Raw genomic sequence first — 24,115 nt, 5'->3', positions numbered from 1 at the left:
ACGTGTGCGGGGTTTGAATACCATTCAGCACAGAACTTTTCGTCGCCTGATGTCTAGCTAAACATGCGCACATATCGCTACTGGTGAACCAACAATAGCTATTTATCGTGGGTTCGAATACCAGTCAGGCAAAAACAATTCTATCGTCATTTAAGGTTCCAACATCTCGCTATTGGTGAAAAAAATTGATATTTAACTTTTGATTTTACATACTTCGTTAACAATCCGATTAGGTGCTGGGTTCGCATCCCTGTCACAAACTTTATATGATGACGTTTCAATTTTAAACATGAGCACACCTTGTTCCTTGTGAATGACACCATATTAAACGTCGTTGGGGATAGTTCCCAGGAAGGTAACTGTTATGACAGGATTCCCAGTTCATTACAAACATTTTCGTCATTTATTTTCAGGGTCTGAAATGATAACTGATACTGGTGCAAACGTCTGTACTTCGCGTCTCTTTATGCCTAGTGATCGGGTCTCAATAAGGCATAAACAAAGCTTAGCTTAGTTAGCAATGGCTATAGGTGCTGGGTTTGAATCCAGGTCCAAAACGACGACGTTGGTCGTGTCATTTAAAGTTCCAATTTGTGTACACGTAGCTGTTGATGTGTTACGAGAACAATGATATTTCTGGTGATTCGCTGTTAATGTTGATATTTCCGTAGAGTGCTTGTTGCCGTCAATCGCGCTTTTTTACTGGTTCGTCCAATATCCAGTTTACAGAGCCACTCGCCGTTGAGCGACGTTCAGCACATGGATGGAAAACCTTTTCGAGAGCGAAAACCTTTTTCCAATTGCCGTACAGCTTTGTAACTCCATATATTGTCTCAAGTATTTAATTTTGACTACGGATTACTGTACGATATATGTAAAATAATCCGTTTTCTCAGAACTTTTGGAATGTCACTTGATGTAATTAAGGTTAGTTTATGAGTGTTATGTGGTGTCTCATCGCTAAGAACGTGTTTTCTAAGATGTTTTGTATGACGATATTAGCTGACGCTTAGACAAACTGCTATAAAGACCTTTGGTCTCTAGTTGTCTCTTGCGGTAACCATTGTGTGTAGTCAAACGACTGTACCCCACGGGGTTTTGGTGATTGGAGGACCTGAAACACAGCTACGCTATGTTGGTTGTATTCGGCAGAGACCCACTTTTTTTGCTGTCAAGTGTACATGGCGGAAGCGCCCACGTGGTATTTGGAAACTACTGAGGTGTGTCTGTGCCTGTCACCCCGCCTTACTTCCCACGTACGTGTCTACTCATGGCAATTGCGTCTGACACCTGGCAAAATAAAGCATTCAGTGAAAAGCTGGGCTGCCATCGAACACCTGAGTGCCGGAAGTTGAATTTGCGTCCCACACACGTGTGTAGGATCGATCAGACCTTGAGTTGTGGTACATCATAAAGGTCGCTGACCTCTGATCCTGGGATCAATCTCTATTCGATTTTGATGTTGGAAGAACCATCTGCGAGTAAATGTTGAACAGCTGGTTCCACTCTTGCTGGTTAGCAGTAATCCAACATAAGAGAAATAGTCTGCACTCGAGAAAGGCAGTCAGCCATGATGTTATCCAACCCCTGCAGGTGCTGGATGTCAGCTGAGTATTGAGCAATTAGGTCAAAATGGCGGAACCGCCTGAGTTGACCGTCACTGACGGGTGTCGGATGGCGTCTGCCAGCAGTTTGTGGTAGGTGTAAATGATTACCTGCCGTCCTTCTACATCTTCTCGAAAGTATCATACGGCCTCGAATACTGCAAGTAATTCGTGGTAGAATGCTGGCCATTTCGTCTGGGATGCTGTTAGTTTCCTGGAGAAGATCCTGAGGGACTGTGTTGCACCCACCACTTCTTGCTGAAAGGCCACCGCGACAGCTGAATCACTGACGTGAGTTGTGATATTGACATAAGCGTCAGGTATAGGATGTGCCAGTGAGACTGCGGTCTCAAGGCATTCCTTAGAGCAATCGAAGACCATTTTCACGTCTGCAGTCAACACTAGTTTTCGTTACCCTTACGTGTGAGGGCCTGCCAGGGCGACCGTCAGATGTACCTGACCTTGTGCTGCGTGAGGTCGTTGACAGAAGTTCAGGATACCCAGGAACTGGAAAGTCGTGGTAAATTTCCTGTGGCGGCAGATGGAGGACAAATTCAGCGCAGTCTGGAATTGATCTGATTTCCTTTGTGTTGAGACTATGTCCAAGGAATGTAACTTTGTGGTTCCATAATTGCGTTTTGTCGTCGTCGATCGTCACACCTGAGTCATGGAGGGCTGTGAGGACGAGTTCGACGTGTCGTTTGTGATTGTGAGAATCTTCAAGGTACGTATAACACCCATTAGTCTTGAAGAATAGTCCATAGAAAAAATTCTGGCACGTCTGCGCCGCGTTTCTCATTTCATATCGCACTATCAAGGACTTGAAAAGGCGAGGGATATAATAATGGCCGACTTACCGATATCGTCTGGGTGCATTGGGAGAAGATAATAAGCTTTGCGGCAGTGAATCACACTAGAAATCGTAGCTTCCACAAGCGAATGTGCGAAATCTTGAATGTCGGACACTGGGTAGCCGTCTGTGCTGTGTCACAGAATGCAATCTGCCCACAAGGGAAGATTTTTGTCTAACGGCTCTGCCTCGTCCAAGATCTTTGAGATCTGTAGTTGAGGCGTGAATCTGACGATCCTTAATGTTCAGACCGTCAGGTCCGGCACCCAAGTGGCGTCCACTAGCGAACGTAATCGACGCCACAACTGCGAAGGGGATCCCTCGGTGAGCTGCTCATTGTAAATCACCTGTCGCACCTGTTGCTCAGGGGCTGCGTCGTACTTATTGTGGGCCGGCGCTGATAGAATGTCACTGATTTATTCCATGTGTTCAGCGAGGTGGCAGATCAACGTCACAAATGCCTAGCGAAGTGAATACACACTCGGCTGTCGCAAACCTTAATGTGAGTTGATCAGGCCAGAAATATGGAAGCAGCGCTACATTGTTCTGTGAAGCCAGAAACTGTTGTACCGCCTGAGCCGTCTAATAGTAAGTCATGACTTGTGCTGAAACCGACGTTCACCGCACATTGGAACATGACGTCAACGTTGCACGGCGGTTGTGGGAACGAAGCAATTGCGTTGAATGACGATCGCAGCGAGCTAGCAGCGGAAGGCGTTGCTGGCACCATATCCGTTTGCACGAAAAAACGAACGCGAATCGTCTTCGAAGCTGGTCGGCTTATAAGTTGACTAGTAAAGACTACAATGATGGCCACTGTTATCTCACAGTTACTGCATCTTGTGAGATCACTTCGTACAAGCAACTTGTTCTGTATTCCACACGGTTTATTCGTGAAGGCAATGAGAACACGGAACCGTAACCGGTGTCGATGAATTCGGAGCAGTAGAGCTGCGAGAAACAGCGAATGAAGCAAATTTGGTGTCCATTGTTAGTGAGCAATCAAGCGAAGGTAGACGGTTGAACCGTAATTTTACTTTCAAAATCTTTTCTTAAGAACTGAGTCGCCTAGATGCAAAACTGTCCATGTCCTCCATAACCGGTTTTGAGAAAAAGTGGAAAAAATGTTTTCACTGGGTAAATACACACTGCCCTACACTGTATGTTGTATACAAAGTATGGATTAGTACAAAACCATTTGGGCTATTGAAAAAAAAATCAGGAACTCAAAGCATGTAAGATATAAACAAAATAAAAATGGACTTGGACAGTTTTGCATCTGACTTTGCAGATGGCCACTTTTGCATGCAACTGAAATGGACATGGACAGTTTTGAACCTGACTAGTTGTACATGAGGAGAGGATATGGAGTGAACATAAAACTGTGTATTCAGTTTTAATTTCTTTTAATATTTCTGAAGGTACATGGTGTAACAACTGACAAACTGCAATCCACTTAATACATCATATCTGGAGCAATGTCATCATCTTCTCCTGCTAGGCATTCTGATTCAACTGATGCCCCTGACCCGCTGGAACCTAGTAATGTCATGTACCACGACAGGGATTCACGTTCCCTCCAGGACTCACCATAGTGTTTCTCGAGGAGTTTTGAAACATCCTCCAGTTTCTTTTCATTAATAGGAACGACCGAGTTCGTAATGCAGCTCGAGTTTGTGTGTCCTAAGTGTTTCCCACGTTTGCATACGGACACTGGTAGGTTGATTTCAGAATTATAATTAGGCTCCCCTTGGACTTTTATAGCATTCTGAGAATCACAGATGATGATCACTCGTTTTACTTTCGTTATCTGGAAGGGGAATGATGCTGCGGGTTTAGTGATGTTTTGAATGGCTCCTTTCCAGTCAACTACTTTCCAGTCTCTTCAATAGAATGTGAAGGGTCCCATACTGTTCCAAGATGGTACGGTACTCGGATGGCTGAACTATCACTTCTCGTTTCCGCAGTTGCCTTTCGATGAGCCCAAAAACTTTATCAGGAGGTATGAATGAAAGTCCAGTTACGCGATAAATAACTTCTATTTTGTTTACACGTGGCGCATGTTTGTACATCCAGTGACACAGCATTGAGACAACTATTGTGTTCTTATTTTTCCCAGGGCCTACATCGGCAATTAATCTCAAAGTTTGTATGTTGCTCATGTCTGTATGGCACAAACGGTGGTAAAGAGCTGAACATATTTCATTTGACCCCTTCTTACATTCATGTTCAAGCCAAGTGCCAATGAAGACATTATTAGTGGTTAACTTTGATTTAGAGGAACCTACTACAATGGCAAAATTGTATAGGTATAATTGCCTACTGTAATAGACACTCTGATCAGGTATTTTTGACAAGGGTTAATTTTTTTGGCAGTCAAAGGACATTGTCAGAAGGTTGTCTTGCTTTTCCTTCAGCATTGAATAGAAACTGTTTGCTTTAAGGTTATGAAGTCTATTTCGACCCATAAGTTGAGCTTTCTTAACGTCACACTTCTCAGTTTTGATCTGCTCCAAACGTCTGAGACACGTGGAACAAACATCTGTTTTTGGAGACCCAAATCCAATGTAAAATTTTGTATTAAATGTGTTCCTAAAAAAATTTTGCGTTACTCGCTTTTCAGTAGTAACCACGGAATTGTAATGTCGCCACATCTTTGTAATGTTGAGAGTCGCAGGTAAATACACGCGACAGCTTTTCTCCCTGCATTACAGTCACATGACACCAGCCTTCAATGCGATTTGTCAAAAGGGACAAGACAAGTTTTGCACCCAACTTACTGATGGACATGGACAGTTTTGAATCTAACCACACTTTTCGTGAGCTGTTTTCCATAGGACATGGAGAGCTTTAAGCATAAATAGCATTCCAAGCATGTGTAAAATGTCATACTTTACAATCCAGAGCTGCCAACTCAATTTTTTTAAAAAGTTGACATGGACAGTTTTGCATCTAAGTGACTCAATTTACTTTATTTACTAGCGATTCACCAAGAACATTTACACATTTAATCACACTAAGTGAGCGTGGAAGTAGTTGCCAGGAAGTAACTGATGGAAAATAAAATTACCTTTCACAAATGTGAATTTTATTCCTAAAAGCCTTTTCAAAAACAGATTTAAAAGTACAATCAGAAATCACCCTCTATATATCAAGTTACAATTTTTCAGAGGCAGGATAACTTTTTTTTTTTAACAGTAGGAGCCTTCGGGATGAGGAGCTTCCGCTTCCTTTCAACACGGCCGTAGTCACGACCGCTCACAACGACCTCTGAAAATCTACACTGGTGCAAATCTGCAACATACCACATTACTTTAAACTAAAAATTTCAACAACTCACACAAACACATTAACTATGCACCCCGTAAGAGGGATGGAAATGGTACAGACACTCACACTAAGAAATTATTTGCCACCAAATGTGCAATTTGTTTTTAAAAGGGCTCTTATGGTGGAAGGGTGGAAACTTTATAAAAATGACTATTTAAATAAAACCCATGAAACTCAGACTTACATAAAGTGTACAACATGCTCTACATTACACATATAGTGCCTCGCAAGATGATAGGCAAGATAAAAACATATTTCAGGAATTCGGCCTTTACCTTAATTCTATAAGTTCGTTAACACTGAATCCGACAAACATGACAGAGACAGCTATTAACGTACGGCAGGTTGACGGGGAGGGGGGGGGGGGGCGGGGTGTTACTAAACAACCCGAACCGCAGATTGCTCTAAACCTCCCCAACAGGGAAAAACGGACCACCTAATTCACAAATAAGCACCTTCCCGCGGGTGGGTAAACGGAGAAGAATGGTGGGACGACCCCAAAACAAAGCGGCTGGTGACCTCACCAAGAAAACAAGTAGAATTTAAGAAGTAAATGAAACAACATATCTCCAATCACTTAACTTCTAATAAACTGCGATTTCTGGCGAAAACCTGGCGCAGCACCACCCAACGCTCTCCCGAACCGTCCGCTGCCAGCCGCTTCAACGGACGCAGAAAGGCGAGCCGATCTCCCGTCTCACGGCGTCGCAGCTCGCCCCGGCCAGCTCGATGTTGTGGTTTCGCTCTTGTTGCACTCGTGCGAACCGCGAAGCCACTACCCCTTTCTATACGGCGCTGCCCACTGGACTCACGTGGGGACCTCACATGCGCCGACGCTCAAGGCGGACACGTCATCTCGTGTCTCAGTGCGCGACTGACCAACCGACCGATCCAACCGCCAATGACCGTTGCCCGAGCAACTCCAGCAGACTGCCGGCCTAACGCGCAGACTCAGAAGCAGGAACTCAGCCCCGACCGGGCGACCACTAGCTGAGTTCTGTTACTGGCGGAGTGGCAAGACTCTCATCTTCTGGCTTTAAAGTTGATCCAAAGGACAGACATACTAGCACTCGGACGACAGACAGACACTAACTGCCGCACAAATGCAAACGAGAGACAGACCAGCAACTGGTGACGCGAGACTGACCTAGCCTCACTCCGACTGACCCCCTGCCGAACTAATAGCGTCCCTTAAATGCACGTGAACAGGCAACCTTTCCGCCTTCCCACCAGAGGGAGACACCAAAAGCTGCGATTATCACAGCGGCGCCACCGCCAGAAACGGAGGGCGACTGCTTCACACAACGCGCTGCGGCGCGCTCTTCAAAACAGCATTTTTTTTTTTTTTTACCACGGCTCAACGGTATTTTGCGAATAGCTCTGCGTCCATTGTAAACGGGGTAGAAGTTTCTCTCCGTATAGTGGAAGGGAATACTCAAATGATAACAGCACACGGGAGAAGTTTTCCTTCGTGTAGTGGAAGGGAATACTCCAATGATAACAGCAAACGACTATTACCAATAAAACTTCTACATGGAGGCTCCAGCCTTCACACCTCCGCTCAGCCTCGTTGGCCAGCCGTCTTCTTTGCCCCGATATTCCCACAACTTCTTCAATTTCTTTGGCAGTTGGGAGTAAATCTGCTTCTACATTTTCATGAGTGTTTGAGTTTAGAGCTTATGCGTTGGTTCTGAAGAATTAAGAACCTGATCAAAATATTTTGCAAGTACTTCAGCATTTTCAGTGTTACCTAAGCCAAATCGGTGAGCCTGATCCCATGCCCCTCTGTTGTTAGATTTTATTTGCAGTGCAGGGTGACTCAAAAGTCCGTTGACATTTGAAATTCAATACTTCACCGAATAATATAGGTAGAGAGGTAAAATTGGCACAGTTGCTTTAAATGACATGTATTTTAATTGAAACAAGAAGAAGTGCACAAAATGACCAACAGATGGCACTTAATATGATACAAAAGCAACAAATTGCTAAACAATTGATTTTTAGCAAAGGAGATGTTCTTATAATAAATTTTCAAAATGTCTGCCGTTATTCGTCAACAATTCCTGTAGTCGATGGACAATGTTGTGAACAGCTCTGTAAGCATGTCAGTAGGTATGGTGAGAATTTGCCGTCGCATGTTGTCTTTTAACATTCTTAATGATGTCGGACTATCGTAGTTGATTTGAGACTTAAGGTAACCCCACAACCAATAATCACATGGATTGAAGTCTGGGGACCTGGGAGGAAAGTGACGGCTCAGCACGCGATCCATACCAAACAATGTGCACAAAAGATCTTTCACACGGGTAGTAATGTGAGTTGGAGTGCACATCCTGCATAAAAGTCGTACCTCTCAGCTGGTGTTTATCAGCCAGGCAAGGAATGATGCGATTCTGTAACATGTCGGCGTACTTCACACCTGTCATACTGAAAATTTTAAAATGAGCACTACATATTTCCTTGAAGGAAAAGGGCCTGATCACGTTTGATGTGATAAATTCACACCACATTGTGTCTTTTTTGTCATGCAGTGGTCGTCATGCAAGACGACAATCTGAGAATTTTTGGTATCACAAATGCTGTAGTTGTGGGTGTTGCAGATTCTCACACTGTCAAATGGGCTTCGTCAGTTCAGCACCATCTGTTGGCTGGGTTTTGCTCTCGTTTTGCTTTCAGTAAAACCCCACGTCGTGTCAGGCATATGTGCCAAGTTTTACCTCTCTGTCTACATTATTCCACGAATTAGTGCATGATTACTCTGGAATTCACAATTAAGCGCCTGACACAGGGTTCATGGAACTATCTTTAATCCACTTCTCTGCCGTTCCGCACTCGAACAGCACGCGGGAAATACGAACACTTAAATCTTTCCGTGGGAGCTGTGATTTCTCTTATTTTGTTATGATGATCATTTCTCCCTACGTAGGTAGGCGCCAACAAAATATTTTCACACTTTGAGGAGAAAGTTCGTGATTAAAATTTTATGAGAAGATCCTGCCGCAAACGAGCTACCTTTCTTTGGACTTTTTCGATGCCCACAATTAATCCTATCTGATACGGATCCCACACCGCACAGCAATACTCCAGAAGAGGGTGGCCAAGCGTAGTGGAAGCAGTCTTATTTAGTAGACTTGTTACATTTTCTAAGTGTTCTGCCAATAAATCGGAGTCGTTGGTTTGCTTTCCCCACAATATTATCTATGTGATCGTTCCAGTTTAAGTTATTGGCAATCATAATCCCTAGGCATTTAGTTGAGTTTACAGCTACTAGATCTGCGTGATTTATCGTTTAACTGAAATTTAGCGGATCTTTTTTTAGTACTTATGCGATGACACCCCCCATGAACCATGGACCTTGCCGTTGGTGGGGAGGCTTGCGTGCCTCAGCGATACAGATGGCCGTACCGTAGGTGCAACCACAACGGAGGGGTATCTGTTGAGAGGCCAGACAAACATGTGGTTCCTGAAGAGGGGCAGCAGCCTTTTCAGTAGTTGCAGGGGCAACAGTCTGGATGATTGACTGATCTGGCCTTGTAACATTAACCAAAACGGCCTTGCTGTGCTGGTACTGCGAACGGCTGAAAGCAAGGGGAAACTACAGCCGTAATTTTTCCCGAGGACATGCAGCTCTACTGTATGATTAAATGATGATGGCGTCCTCTTGGGTAAAATATTCCGGAGGTAAAATAGTCCCCCATTCGGATCTCCGGGCGGGGACTACTCAAGAGGACGTCGTTATCAGGAGAAAGAAAACTGGCGTTCTACGGATCGGAGCGTGGAATGTCAGATCACTTAATCGGGCAGGTAGGTTAGAAAATTTAAAAAGGGAAATGGATAGGTTAAAGTTAGATATAGTGGGAATTAGTGAAGTTCGGTGGCAGGAGGAACAAGACTTTTGGTCAGGTGATTACAGGGTTATAAATACAAAATCAAATAGGGGTAATGCAGGAGTAGGTTTAATAATGAATAAAAAAATAGGAGTGCGGGTTAGCTACTACAAACAGCATAGTGAACGCATTATTGTGGCCAAGATAGACACAAAGCCCATGCCTACTACAGTAGTACAAGTTTATATGCCAACTAGCTCTGCAGATGATGAAGAAATAGATGAAATGTATGACGAGATAAAAGAAACTATTCAGGTAGTGAAGGGAGACGAAAATTTAATAGTCATGGGTGACTGGAATTCGTCAGTAGGAAAAGGGAGAGAAGGAAACATAGTAGGTGAATATGGATTGGGGGGAAGGAATGAAAGAGGAAGCCGCCTTGTAGAATTTTGCACAGAGCATAACTTAATCATAGCTAACACTTGGTTCAAGAATCATGAAAGGAGGCTGTATACATGGAAGAAGCCAGGAGATACTGACAGGTTTCAGATAGATTATATAATGGTAAGACAGAGATTTAGGAACCAGGTTTTAAATTGTAAGACATTTCCTGGGGCAGATGTGGATTCTGACCACAATCTATTGGTTATGAACTGCAGATTGAAACTGAAGAAACTGCAAAAAGGTGGGAATTTAAGGAGATGGGACCTGGATAAACTGAAAGAACCAGAGGTTGTAGAGAGTTTCAGGGAGAGCATAAGGGAACAACTGTCAGGAATGGGGGAAAGAAATACAGTAGAAGAAGAATGGGTAGCTCTGAGGGATGAAGTGGTGAAGGCAGCAGACGATCAAGTAGGTAAAAAGACGAAGGCTAATAGAAATCCTTGGGTAACAGAAGAAATATTGAATTTAATTGATGAAAGGAGAAAATATAAAAATGCAGTAAATGAAGCAGGCAAAAGGGAATACAAACGTCTCAAAAATGAGATCGACAGGAAGTGCAAAATGGCTAAGCAGGGATGGCTAGAGGACAAATGTAAGGATGTAGAGGCTTGTCTCACTAGGGGTAAGATAGATACTGCCTACAGGAAAATTAAAGAGACCTTTGGAGAGAAGAGAACCACTTGTATGAATATCAAGAGCTCAGATGGAAACCCAGTTCTAAGCAAAGAAGGGAAGGTAGAAAGGTGGAAGGAGTATATAGAGGGTTTATACAAGGGAGATGTACTTGAGGACAATATTATGGAAATGGAAGAGGATGTAGATGAAGACGAAATGGGAGATAAGATACTGCGTGAAGAGTTTGACAGAGCACTGAAAGACCTGAGTCGAAACAAGGCCCCGGGAGTAGACAACATTCCACTAGAACTACTGATGGCCTCGGGAGAGCCAGTCATGACAAAACTCTACCATCTGGTGAGCACGATGTATGAGACAGGCGAAATACCCTCAGACTTCAAGAAGAATATAATAATTCCAATCCCAAAGAAAGCAGGTGTTGACAGATGTGAAAATTACCGAACTATCAGTTTAATAAGTCACAGCTGCAAAATACTAACGCGAATTCTTTACAGACGAATGGAAAAACTGGTAGAAGCTGACCTCGGGGAAGATCAGTTTGGATTCCGTAGGAATGTTGGAACACGTGAGGCAATACTGACCTTACGACTTATCTTGGAAGAAAGATTAAGAAAAGGCAAACCTACGTTTCTAGCATTTGTAGACTTAGAGAAAGCTTTTGGCAATGTTGACTGGAATACTCTCTTTCAAATTCTGAAGGTGGCAGGGGTAAAATACAGGGAGCGAAAGGCTATTTACAATTTGTACAGAAACCAGATGGCAGTTATAAGAGTCGAGGGGCATGAAAGGGAAGCAGTGGTTGGGAAAGGAGTGAGACAGGGTTGTAGCCTCTCTCCGATGTTATTCAATCTGTATATTGAGCAAGCAGTAAAGGAAACAAAAGAAAAATTTGGAGTAGGTATTAAAATTCATGGAGAAGAAGTAAAAACTTTGAGGTTCGCCGATGATATTGTAATTCTGTCAGAGACAGCAAAGGACTTGGAAGAGCAGTTGAACGGAATGGACAGTGTCTTGAAAGGAGGATATAAGATGAACATCAACAAAAGCAAAACGAGGATAATGGAATGTAGTCAAATTAAGTCGGGTGATGCTGAGGGAATTAGATTAGGAAATGAGACACTTAAAGTAGTAAAGGAGTTTTGCTATTTAGGGAGTAAAATAACCGATGATGGTCGAAGTAGAGAGGATATAAAATGTAGACTGGCAATGGCAAGGAAAGCGTTTCTCAAGCAGAGAAATTTGTTAACATCGAGTATAGATTTAGGTGTCAGGAAGTCGTTTCTGAAAGTATTTGTATGGAGTGTAGCCATGTATGGAAGTGAGACATGGACGATAACTAGTTTAGACAAGAAGAGAATAGAAGCTTTCGAAATGTGGTGCTATAGAAGAATGCTGAAGATTAGATGGGTAGATCACATAACTAATGAGGAGGTATTGAATAGAATTGGGGAGAAGAGGAGTTTGTAGCACAACTTGACCAGAAGAAGGGATCGGTTGGTAGGACATGTTTTGAGGCATCAAGGGATCACAAATTTAGCATTGGAGGGCAGCGTGGAGGGTAAAAATCGTAGAGGGAGACCAAGAGATCAATACACTAAGCAGATTCAGAAGGATGTAGGTTGCAGTAGGTACTGGGAGATGAAGAAGCTTGCACAGGATAGAGTAGCATGGAGAGCTGCATCAAACCAGTCTCAGGACTGAAGACCACAACAACAACATGCGATGACTTCAAAATTACCTTTATTAGAGTCAGTTGCCACCTCTTGCACCATACAGATATCTTACCTAAACTTATCGTTATTTAGGGTATATTGTCACTTTTTGCACCAAACAGATATCTTGTCTAAATCTTCAAATCATACTTTCTCCGCTAAAGATCTACTGAAAAGGGCCTTTTTAATAGAACATCTATGGATCATTTACAGAAAACACTTTCGTACTAAATTTTCTCGTACACTCGCTTTTTTACTGCCATTTATCCTTTTGACGTACAAGGGATGTAGTTGTAACTGCAGGGTGACAGTTATTGAACTAGAAGAAAAAAACGTAAATTAATTACAAACTACGGCGTGCACACACGTTATTCAACGTGTAAACGTCACTACAGATATTAGGATTTAAGTTATGATTTGTTCGATATGCCTGCCATCATTATCGATGATGTGACGCAGACGAATAGCGAAATTCGTCATGACCCGCTGAAGTGTTGGAACATCGACGCTGTCGATGACTTCCTGAATGGCTCTTTTCAGTTCAGCAATGGTTTTGGGATTATTATTGTACACCTTGTCTTTAATATAACTCCACAAAAAGGAGTCGCATGTGTTCAGATCAGGAAAGTATGGCGGCCAATCGCCCATGCCAGTGGTCTTGACTACTCCAGAGCCAGAATGTGGGCCCCATAAGTGCTCCTCAAAGACATCAAATACTCTCCTGCTTCGTTGGGGTCGAGCTCCGTCTTGCGTGAACCACATCTTGTCGAAATCAGCGTCACTTTGGATAATGGGGATGAAACAATCTTCCAAAACCTTCACATACCGTTCAGCAGTCACCGTGTCATCAAGGAATATCGCACCGATTATTCGTGACTGGACATTGCACAGCACACGGTCAGCCGTTGAGGGTGAAAGACTTCTCGATCGCAGAATGCGGATTCTCAGTCCCCCAAATGGGCCAGTTTTGGTTAATCACGAACCCATCCAAATCAGAGTGTTCTTCGTCGCTGAACGAAACCATACTGCGCATACTAATTTTCTTCATTCCCCGCTGGCAATCGTGTTGTTTGAACGTCCTAACGCAAACCGTCCAGATGTTATGACGATTTTATTTCATATAGTTCAATAATTATCATCCTGTACATTGAATATACTAATTTTATGTATACAAGTTGAACGTTTTACACATATATTTCAGTTTTATAATTCATAGCTTGAAGTTGGTAGCAGCAGGAACTGAACCTGTGTCCACAAATTGCTAACCTCTGAATTTGACCATACGGCCACTGTATCACAACCACAGCTCCTCAAAAAACCCTTCTATGCTTGTACAATACGCTACACGCAGTTACAAACAAAACCTGGTGCTGTGGCCAACGTGCACTTGTAGCGCTGGAAGGGATGACATCACTTCAGTTGAAAACAGACAGCCGCGCACCTCCTCTGAGTTGATCGTAGCGCGGTTGACCGTAATTTCAACACACGACACTGGTTTCTACTTATTGTGGCGAGAGCACTACAAAACACGTTTCCCTCCACTCTATTAGCGTACCAGCACTCGTTCGAAGAGAAACGGCATTATTTTAGTGCGATTTCCGGCTCGCATTCGAAGCGAAATGACATAACTGTAGTGCGACATTACAGTGTGATGTAGCACATTAGCACATGATCACCAGTCGCAATGCGAACTACCCAGTGCCATTCCGCAGGACGTGAATGATTGCACCTCCACCAAGTCTTGCATGGTGTAGCCATCATTACTGAGTGACCAATAGCCGATTAGTTTCTTTGGGAGATGCGATTGATATTTCTTCCGCTTCAACTGCCTACACTTTTGCTATGAAGTCTGAGTGTGTAATCGAAGAAAAAATGCAGTTCTGCGTCACTGTACAGTTACTCCATGATGAAAAAAATCCTTCGCGTCGGTAACTATTCATCTGATATTTTAGATCGTGATCCGTTAGCGATATAAACTGTGTTTTTCAGAAATTTAATGAGATTGCTTGTGCTTATAGCATGTATTGCATTACAGAAAGAGAAGTACATGGCAGGCACAGTGCATTTGTGGAGAACAAAATCGTATGTGTCCCACAACATCACAAATAAACAATTACATCGGTCACCAAATGGTTCAAATGGCTCTGAGCACTATGGGACTCAACTGCTGAGGTCATTAGTCCCATAGAACTTAGAACTAGTTAAACCTAACTAACCTAAGGACATCACAAACATCCATGCCCGAGGCAGGATTCGAACCTGCGACCGTAGCGGTCTCGCGGTTCCAGACTGCAGCGCCTTTAACCGCACGGCCACTTCGGCCGGCCATCGGTCACCCACGACTTGTAGTAACACGTGTGATAAGTGATACATCAACCGTAGGAAAGACATTCCCATCCTTTCTGTCACCTCACAAGACAGCTTAGAAGAGGACTGCATTGGTTTTTTTTTTTTTTTTTCCTTGGGTCACCAATCTTCTAACCAGCTTTATGCAGCCTGCGACGAATTCCTCTTCGGTACTAACCTCTCCACCTCAGAGTAGGACTTGCAGCAAATGTCCTCAATTATTTGTTGGTTGTATTTCAGTCTTTGTCTTCCCTTAAGTTTTTCCCTCTACAACTCCCTGTAGTACCATGGAAGTTGTTCCCTGATGTCTCAACACATTTCCTACCATACTGTCCCTTCTTAGTAATGTTTTCCACCTGTTCTATTCTCGTAATTGTGAGGAGAAGATCCTCGTTTCCTATCAGTCCACCTAATGTTCAACATATTTCTATAGCACCACATTTCAGTCACTTCCATTCTTTTCTTTTCTGGTTTTCCCGCAGCTCAAGATTCACTTCTACAGGACGCTCTGCTCCAAATGCACATCATCAGAAATTCTTCCTCGATTAAGGGCTGATGTTTGACACTGTATGGATTAGTTTCTTACTGAACACAACATACAGTATACGCATAGTGTGCGTCAACACACAGTTCAACCTCCCCCTCCCCCTCCTGCAAGAGGAGAGGGCAGGTTCATGAAGCATGAAGCAGTGGACGCCCCCAAGGTGGCAGCGCGGTGTCGGCAGGGCAGGGTCCGCTGGTAACTGCAGAGGCCATGGCGTGGCGTCCACCGGCCGCTGGCATATTACGTTGTGAGCCGGGTGCAGTACCAACACCCCGCCGTACCTCCATCCGGAGAGGGGACGGCAAAGCACTGCAGTCAGCTGACGTATTCTGGCATGCCACAGCGTGGGGACAGGGCCTAGCAGTAAGGGTGTCTTCGTGCTGGGGCTTGGGTAGGTGGCGCATTGCAAGTGCTGCACAGTTCGCACCGCGCGTGTTTCATTACGCGTGCCGTCTCTAGGCACTCGCCTCAGCTGCATCTTGCTGGTAGACCGAATCAAACATTGTGGTGGGAGCGTGTTCCAGCATCGCTGGGTTGGTGACAGGTGTCCCGAACTTCGAAGGTGTGGGGTTGGTGCCTCGCGACTTGGGCGAGGTGCCAGTGGACGGGTCCAGCAGCAGGAACAAAGTGGCGGTTGTCCTGAGCGGCTATATGGGGCAGGTGGCAATGGAAAGGGCAGGATGGAATCCATCCTCGAGTCTCACATACTGCCTGCCGGGTTGTCATTGGCGGCTGGGGTACCGTTTTCGCCGCTCAGTGACACCTCGATTTCGACAGCGGCGCAAAACGCCTGGGCAGGTTGAGCATGTACACCAACTTCAGTCGATCGATGGATCTTATGATGGCAGTGCCGTGGAGTCTACAGAAAAGGTTCTTCTCCTACACTTGAGCGTGAGGTGTCGCCCTGAATTCTGCGGGTGAGGCGGTGACTGGCTGGCATCCAGCCAGAGCGTGACATGTGTGCATGGACTTGTGTTTGACGTGACGTTGAGGGGACACTGGTATACTTGTTGTCATGCAGCTGTTGTATGAAGGGTGGGGTGCAGGTGGGGCCAGTAATGGATGTGGTCTGACGAAGTTGCCTGGGACAGTGAGCAGCTGCCTGCACGTGACCTCAGAGGTGAACACACCCAAGTCAGTTTTGTGCGCCACCAGCAAACCTGGGAGAACTGGTGACAGGACAGAGGAACAAGTTGCAGATTAACAGGTAAGGGCAGCTTTTAGGATCCTGTGGACTCTCTCCACCATGCTTTGGTTGGATGGTAACTAGATGTAAAATGGATAAGAGTAACCCACTTTTTGGTCGATGCTTCACACCGGCAAGATGTGAACTGTCGTTTGCAGTCTGTCGTCACATGGCAGGGGCACCCAAAACGTGATACCCAAGTATCTATAAAACCCCTGGTTACTGTATTCGCCATGATGTTGGCCAGTGGCACGGCTTCTGACCACTGAGCGAATTTTCAATGAAGGCAAAGATGTAATGACGACATTTTGATCATGGAACGGGACCTATAATGTATGAGTACATGCAAACATGGGAAGAACAATGATCTGTTGGGTTGAACTGGAGCAATAGGGACGTGTGCATGACGACCTAACTTAGCACACTGGCCCGGGAGGCATTGGTGCAGTCTCTCAGGATGCTCCTGCCTGAGGGCCACAAATACATGATCATTGGGTTGGGCCATGGAGGTGTTTGAAAGCCACCTCGCTGAAATCAGAAGGAGGTATGGGCAGATGCGCTCCACGGCGTTGCCTGGATGGTCAAAACTCATGAGAGAGTCACACCAGACGTCTAAATCTCTGTCGTTCACCATGTGTGGTAAAGGTTCGTGTTTGGGTCGCTGTGCTGTCTTAATAGTTGGGGATAGGCTGCCTGAGCAATATAGTCAAGATGGGTGGTGAGGGCTCAGGAGCGATGGTATTTCACTGCCGGCAGCATGCAATATGTCGGTAATCAACTATGATATGTACTCCTACTAACGGAACTGCCTGCCCGCATCTCGTGGTCGTGCGGTAGCGTTCTCGCTTCCCACGCCCGGGTTCCCGGGTTCGATTCCCGGCGGGGTCAGGGATTTTCTCTGCCTCGTGATGGCTGGGTGTTGTGTGCTGTCCTTAGGTTAGTTAGGTTTAAGTAGTTCTAAGTTCTAGGGGACTTATGACCACAGCAGTTGAGTCCCATAGTGCTCAGAGCCATTTGAACCATTTTTGAACTGCCTGGAGGAAATCTGTGCGCTGCAAGTAGGTGCAATCACGTTCAATGCAGCTGCAACCCAAAATGTTCTTAGAGGAGGACTGAAACGCCCGAAGGTGTCAGCAGCGTCGAAAGTTGTGAAGAACGTTTTCTTGTTGATCATCGCCCTGCTAACTGTCGTTTTCGACCGAGAAATGTAAGGGAATCAACGCCCCAAGGAAAGGGATGGTTTCATTGACGTCCTTTATGCCACCCCCCTGCGGCCATTTGGCACCGATTCTAAGCGGAACTGCAGAGGAATGTTGTACGCACCATGAGCCAAATCTTAAACTTAACTGAAGCAATGCGTGGGAATTACAGTTTTTCGAAAAAGTGATCCTTATTTCTGTTGTGCAGTGTAGTAGACTTCTTTGGCCATAAATGCTTTCTTTGAATACCCTAGTCTGTTTTTTATTTCCTCCTCGCTTCATCCGTAATGTGTTATCTTACTCCCAAGATAGCAGAATTCTTTCACATCCTCTTCTTCTGGATCCCCAATGTTGATGGTAAGTTTCTCTCTACTTTCATTTCTGCTATTATTCATTAGTTTCATTTTTCTTGTGTTTTCTCTCAATCCATATTCCTTACTCAGTAAACTGTTCATTCCATTCAGTATGTCCTGTAATTCTTCCTTGGTTTCACTGAGGATAACAGCGTCATCAGAGAATCTTATCTTTTATATCCTCTCACTTCAATTTTAATCCCCGTCATGAATCTTCGTTTTATTTCCATCATTGCTTCTTCGATGTAGACACTGAACAGTGGAGGACAACGAGTGTATCCATGCCTTCCACACTCTTTTAATCAAGCACTTTTTCCTTAGTCTTCCAGTCTTATTGTTCCTTCTTTGTTCTTATACACATCGCATACTACTCGTCTTTCTCTGTATCTCACACCTATTTTTGTGCGGATACCGAACATCTTGCACCATTTTACATCGACATCTACATGAATACTCTGTAAATCACATTAAAGTGCCTGGCAGAGGGGTCATCGAACCACACTCACAATAAGTATCTATTATTGCAGTCTCGTACAGCGCACGGAAAAAAACGAACACATACATCTTTCCGTGCGAGTTCTGATTTCCCTTATTTTATGATGATGATGATGATCGTTTCTCCGGATGTAGGTCGGTGTCAACAAAAAATTTCGCATTCGAGTAGAAAATTGGTGATTGAAATTTCGTGAGAAGATTCTGCCGCAACGAAAACCGCCATTGTTTTAGTGATGTCCACCCCAAATCCTGTATCATTTCAGTGACACTCTCTCCCCCATTTCGCGATAATACACAACGTGCTGCCCTTCATGGAGCTTTCTCCATGTACTGCGTCAATCCTACCTGGTAAGGATCCAACAGTGTGCAACCATATTCTAAAAGGAGACGGACAAGCGTAGTCTCTTTAGTAGATCTGTTACATTTTCTAAGTGTCCCGTCAATAAAACCCAGTCTTTGGTTAGCCTTCTCCGCAACATTTTCTGTGTGTTCCTTCCAATTTATGTTGTTCGTAATTGTTATTCCTAGGTATTTAGTTGAATTTACGGCCTTTAGATTTGACTGATTTATTATGTAAGCGAAATTTAACGGATTCCTTTTAGCACTTATGTGGATGAACTCACACGTTTCGTTTAGGCTCAATTGCCAATTTTTGCAATATACAGATACCTTTTCTAAGTCGTTTTGCAATTTGTTTTGACCTTCTGATGACTTTACTAGACGATAGATGACAGCGTCATCTGCAAACTACCTAAAACGGCTGCTCAGATTGTCTCCTAAACCGTTTATATACACTACTGGCCATTAAAATTGCTACACCACGAAGATGACGTGCTACAGACGCGAAGTTTAACCGACAGGAAGAAGATGCTGTGATATGCAAATGATTAGCTTTTCAGAGCATTCATACAAGGTTGGAGCCGGTGGCGACACCTACAACGCGCTGACACGAGGAAAGTTTCCAACCGATTTCTCATACACAAACAGCAGTTGACCGGTGTTGCCTGGTGAACCGTTGTTGTGATGCCTCGTGTAAGGAGGAGAAATGCTTACCACCACGTTTCCGACTTTGATAAAGGTCGGATTGTAGCCTATCGCGATTGCGGTTTATCGTATCGCGACATTGCTGCTCGCGTTGGTCGAGATCCAATGACTGTGAGCAGAACATGGAATCGGTGGGTTCAGGAGGGTAATACGGAACGCCGTGCTGGATCCCAACGGCCTCGTATCACTAGCAGTCGAGATGACAGGCATCTTATCTGCATGGCTGTAACGGATCGTGCAGCCACGTCTCGATCCCTGAGCCAACGGATGGGGACGTTTGCAAGACAACAACCATCTGCACGAACAGTTCGACGACGTTTGCAGCAGCATAGACTATCAGCTCGGAGACCATGGCTGCGGTTACCCTTGACGCTACATCAGACAGGAGCGCCTGCGATGGTGTGCTCAACGACGAACCTGGGTGCACGAATGGCAAAACGCCATTTTTTCGGATGAATCCAGGTTCTGTTTACAGCATCATGATGGTCGCATCCATGTTTGGCGACATCGTGGTGAAAGCACATTTGAAGCGTGTATTCGTCATCGCCATACCGGCGTATCATCTGGCGTGATGGTATGGGGTGCCATTGGTTACACGTCTCGGTCACCTCTTGTTTGCATTGACGGCACTTTGAACAGTGGACGTTACATTTCAGATGTGTTACGACGCGTAGCTCTACCCTTCATTCGATCCCTGCGAAACCCTACATTTCAGCCGGATAATGCACGACCGCATGTTGCAGGTCCTCTACGGGCCTTTCTGGATACAGAAAATGTTAGAGTGCTACCGTGTCCAGCACATTCTCCAGATCTCTCACCAATTGTAAACGTCTGGTCAATGGTGGCCGAGCAACTGGCTCGTCACAATACGCCAGTCACTACTCTTGATGAACTGTGGTATCGTGTTGAAGCTGCATGGGCAGCTGTACCTGTACACGCCATCCAAGCTCTGTTTGACTCAATGCCCAGGCGTATCAAGGCCGTTATTACGGCCAGAGGTGGTTGTTCTGGGTACTGATTTCTCAGGATCTATGCACCCAAATTGCGTGAAAATGTAATCACATGTCAGTTCTAGTATAATATATTTGTCCAATGAATGCCCGTTTATCATCTGCATTTCTTCTTGGTGTAGCAATTTTAATGGCCAGTAGTGTATGTAGGGAACAGCAAAGGGCCTAGAATACTACTTTTTGGAGCGCCAGAAATCACATCTGTTTTACTCGATGATTTTCCGTCAATTGCTACGAACTGTGACCTCTCTGACAGGAAATGATGAATCCAGTCACATAACTAAGACGATATTCCATATGCACACAATTTCACTACAAGTCGCTTGTGTGATGCAGTGTCAAAGCCTCCTGGAAATCTAGAAATTCTGAATCAATTTGAAATCCCTTGTCAATAGCACTCAACATTTCAAGTGGGTAAAGAGATAGTTGTGTTTCACAAGACCGATGTTTTCTAAATCCTTGTTGACTGTGCTGACATTGTTGAAAACATTTTATATGTCGTCAAATCCTACGATCCTGTCTCCCTAATCAGTCGTAATGTCAGAACTGCCTCTCTGGTGCATTTATCTGTTCTAAAGCCAATCTGATCGTCATCTAACAGAGCCTCAATTTTTTTCTCTGTTCTTCTGTATATTATTATTGTCAATAACTTGGAAGTGTGAGATGTTAATCTCATTAGGCGATAGTACTCACTCTTATCTGCACTTGGTATCTTCGGGTAGGTAGGTACGGTTGCTTTTGACACCCAAATAAGTGTTTGAAATTTCATTTTCATCCCGACCCATTCGGAAGATTCCTTCAAAATCTTCAAGAGTCGTTGATCGTTCATAGATTGGCCTTTCATAATTCGCCTATAGAAGCTAGCTAACACCAGAAACGAACGTAATTTTTTATATTTTACGTGGCTAGGCAATCTTATGTTGCCTGAATTGGGTCTCGATCGGGTTGTATTCCTTTTACTCCTATAAAATGCCCTAAAAACTTTAATTCTTCTCTTCCAAAACGAGATATATTTAGTTTTACTGTTATGCCACTCTCCTGCAATTTTTGTAACTTTTTAATAAGTAGGATACAATGTTCCTTCCAGTTTTAGTAACCAAATAGCAGATCATCCACATACATTTTTAGTTTGCCTAAGGCTTTGTCCAGGGCCTATCTGAAAACAGCTGCATATATATTTAAACCAAGTGAAGTACCATAAACTGGTAAGTCTTTCCATCTAAAAAGTATGCTGTATAAGGTCTAGAATCGATGTGCAGGTGAACCTGACTACCAAATCCGTTGAACTAAAACGTTTGTTTTTTAACTTAGATATTGTCGGTAAGGGAAACTTTTCATCAGGCAAGGTATCTTTGTACCACTGACTACTTTTGTTTCAAACGGCTATTGCTCTACCTACTTGTATTATTTTGTACTACAGGTAACAGTTTTATTACCTCTGTGGTTTCTCGTTATTATTGCAGTTGTCTTTCCAATTACCTTCAAGCTCTCAGGCCTGTGGTTATTCTTTGATTGCGGTGGCTGTGAAGAGAGCTTCTAGTGACACTGATTTTAGTTAAACAATGGCAGGTCGATACAAATATCTTGATATTTCACAGTAAACCTTAAGTACTGCATTAAAACTGTTTGTTTTTACTTCTGATCAACACCTGATTTCCTTCTGGCACGACCTAAATGCACCCAGAGCCATTAGATATGGATTTTTTTCTTTTTTTCTTTTTTCTTTTTGGGATGGGTCTAAAGTTACCCTGTATGACACTGTAACTTTGTACTTCCCTTAAAACTGAAATTTTGCTCTAATAGTTCATAGTTGGTATACATTTTCACGTTTCCAAGCACTCAATAACTATAGATGTAAAATATTACAATGTCTGTTGCGACGTATAATTTATTTTGTATCCAGCATTTTCAAAAAATGGGAAAAGGTGGTACAAAGTCACTCCATGTGACTGTAGTTATTCTATAGATTAGCTTAGCTTAGATTAGATTAGTCTAACAAGTCGATGTTTCTGTCTCAATATGCTTAGTCGAAGTCTGAGCACCTAATACCGAACGAAGACCCTCATTCAGTTTTCTGATCACTGATAAGGGATTGTTACATGCTCTCAGAGTTTGTTCCATAATACCGTTAGCTAGCATTTTCTGTATTTGCTGACGTACCGTTACGCAATGACTCATGGGAATAGCATCGGGTTTGCAAAAAAGCCTATTTTTTATCTGGAACATACAAGTATAATCACAAATCACTCCAGGTTTATCCAAAATTATTCCATGATACTTCAGTAATATTTCCTGTAGTTCACCTTTCGGTTCCTGGGTTGGTATACTAAATTCCTGTGACTGAATTAATATGTTAGTGCATCCTCTGTTGTGAGTGGTTGTGAAGATGGTCTATCCATTCTACTGTATAACATACATTAGGTTACTTCTTGCAATTCTTATTTAAAATCTACACAATTATTTTTAAAAGACACTTGATAAGTACAGTTATCTTTAAGCCACATTACTCTTTTTGCATTAAAATGACGTGAGGCCTTATTTGCTATTACTCAGTCTAAACCAAACGGTACTTCTTATAAGACTCCATATCCAGTTTTCTTTTTTCTGTTTTCTATATGTAAAGTTTAAAATGTATGTCACGGGGAAGAGGACGAAAGAGTCCACTAATGATACTTAACTTACTGTAATAAGATTGCTTTTAAACAAAGGCGCAGCCTTCACTTTTTTCTGCAAGCAGCGAGGGGAAGCCTTCTCGTTTCGCGCTATCTTTCTTGTTCCAGGTACCTTTGTGTAATCATCAATAGATTAGTTTCTCATTAACTTATAATACACTTAATTTATTTAACGTTTATGTGGTCTATTTATTTGACAGACAAATCATATCCTTGTATATTAATGCTATGTAATTATCAGATTTTCATTTACATTTATTGCGTGAAAAGAGACGCAAAATTTCAGACATGGGGTTAGGCCGATACTGGCGTAATATGGAATGCTAATTTGTCAGATTATTTTCTTTAATTGTGCTCCATTGAAAGTCCGACTTTTAAAGCTCTTCCAGAAATTAAATACTTGACCCGTGAGACGGCGAAAGTAATTACAAGTTTCACTCTTTACTTTTCTTCCCAGGTAGCGGTCAACTGACACTCCCTGGAAGAAAACCCAAAGAGATTCTGGTGGAATGTAAAGTACACCAGCGGCAAAACGCAATCAATACCTTCATTGCGCAATAGCAATGATAATGTTACTGATAAGAGTGCCACTAAAGCATAGCTATTAAACATGGTTTTCCGAAATTCAATCACCAAAGACGACGAAATAAATACTCCAGAATTCGAATCAAGAACAGCTGCCAGCATTAGTAACTTAAATGTCGATATCTCCCGTGTGGCGAAGCATGGAAGTAGAAAAAGAAAAGAGTTGTCATTACGTCACAAACTTGAAGCCGACGTCCGCCGTCTAAATAGCCCATAACATTATATTCACCGCATTTGTACTTCCGTGGTTCACTGCGGCGATACTTCCCCATGACGTC

Source organism: Schistocerca nitens, unplaced genomic scaffold, assembly GCF_023898315.1.
Source record: "Schistocerca nitens isolate TAMUIC-IGC-003100 unplaced genomic scaffold, iqSchNite1.1 HiC_scaffold_375, whole genome shotgun sequence".
NCBI lineage: Eukaryota > Metazoa > Arthropoda > Insecta > Orthoptera > Acrididae > Schistocerca > Schistocerca nitens.
Note: the sequence above shows the minus strand (reverse complement) of the source record.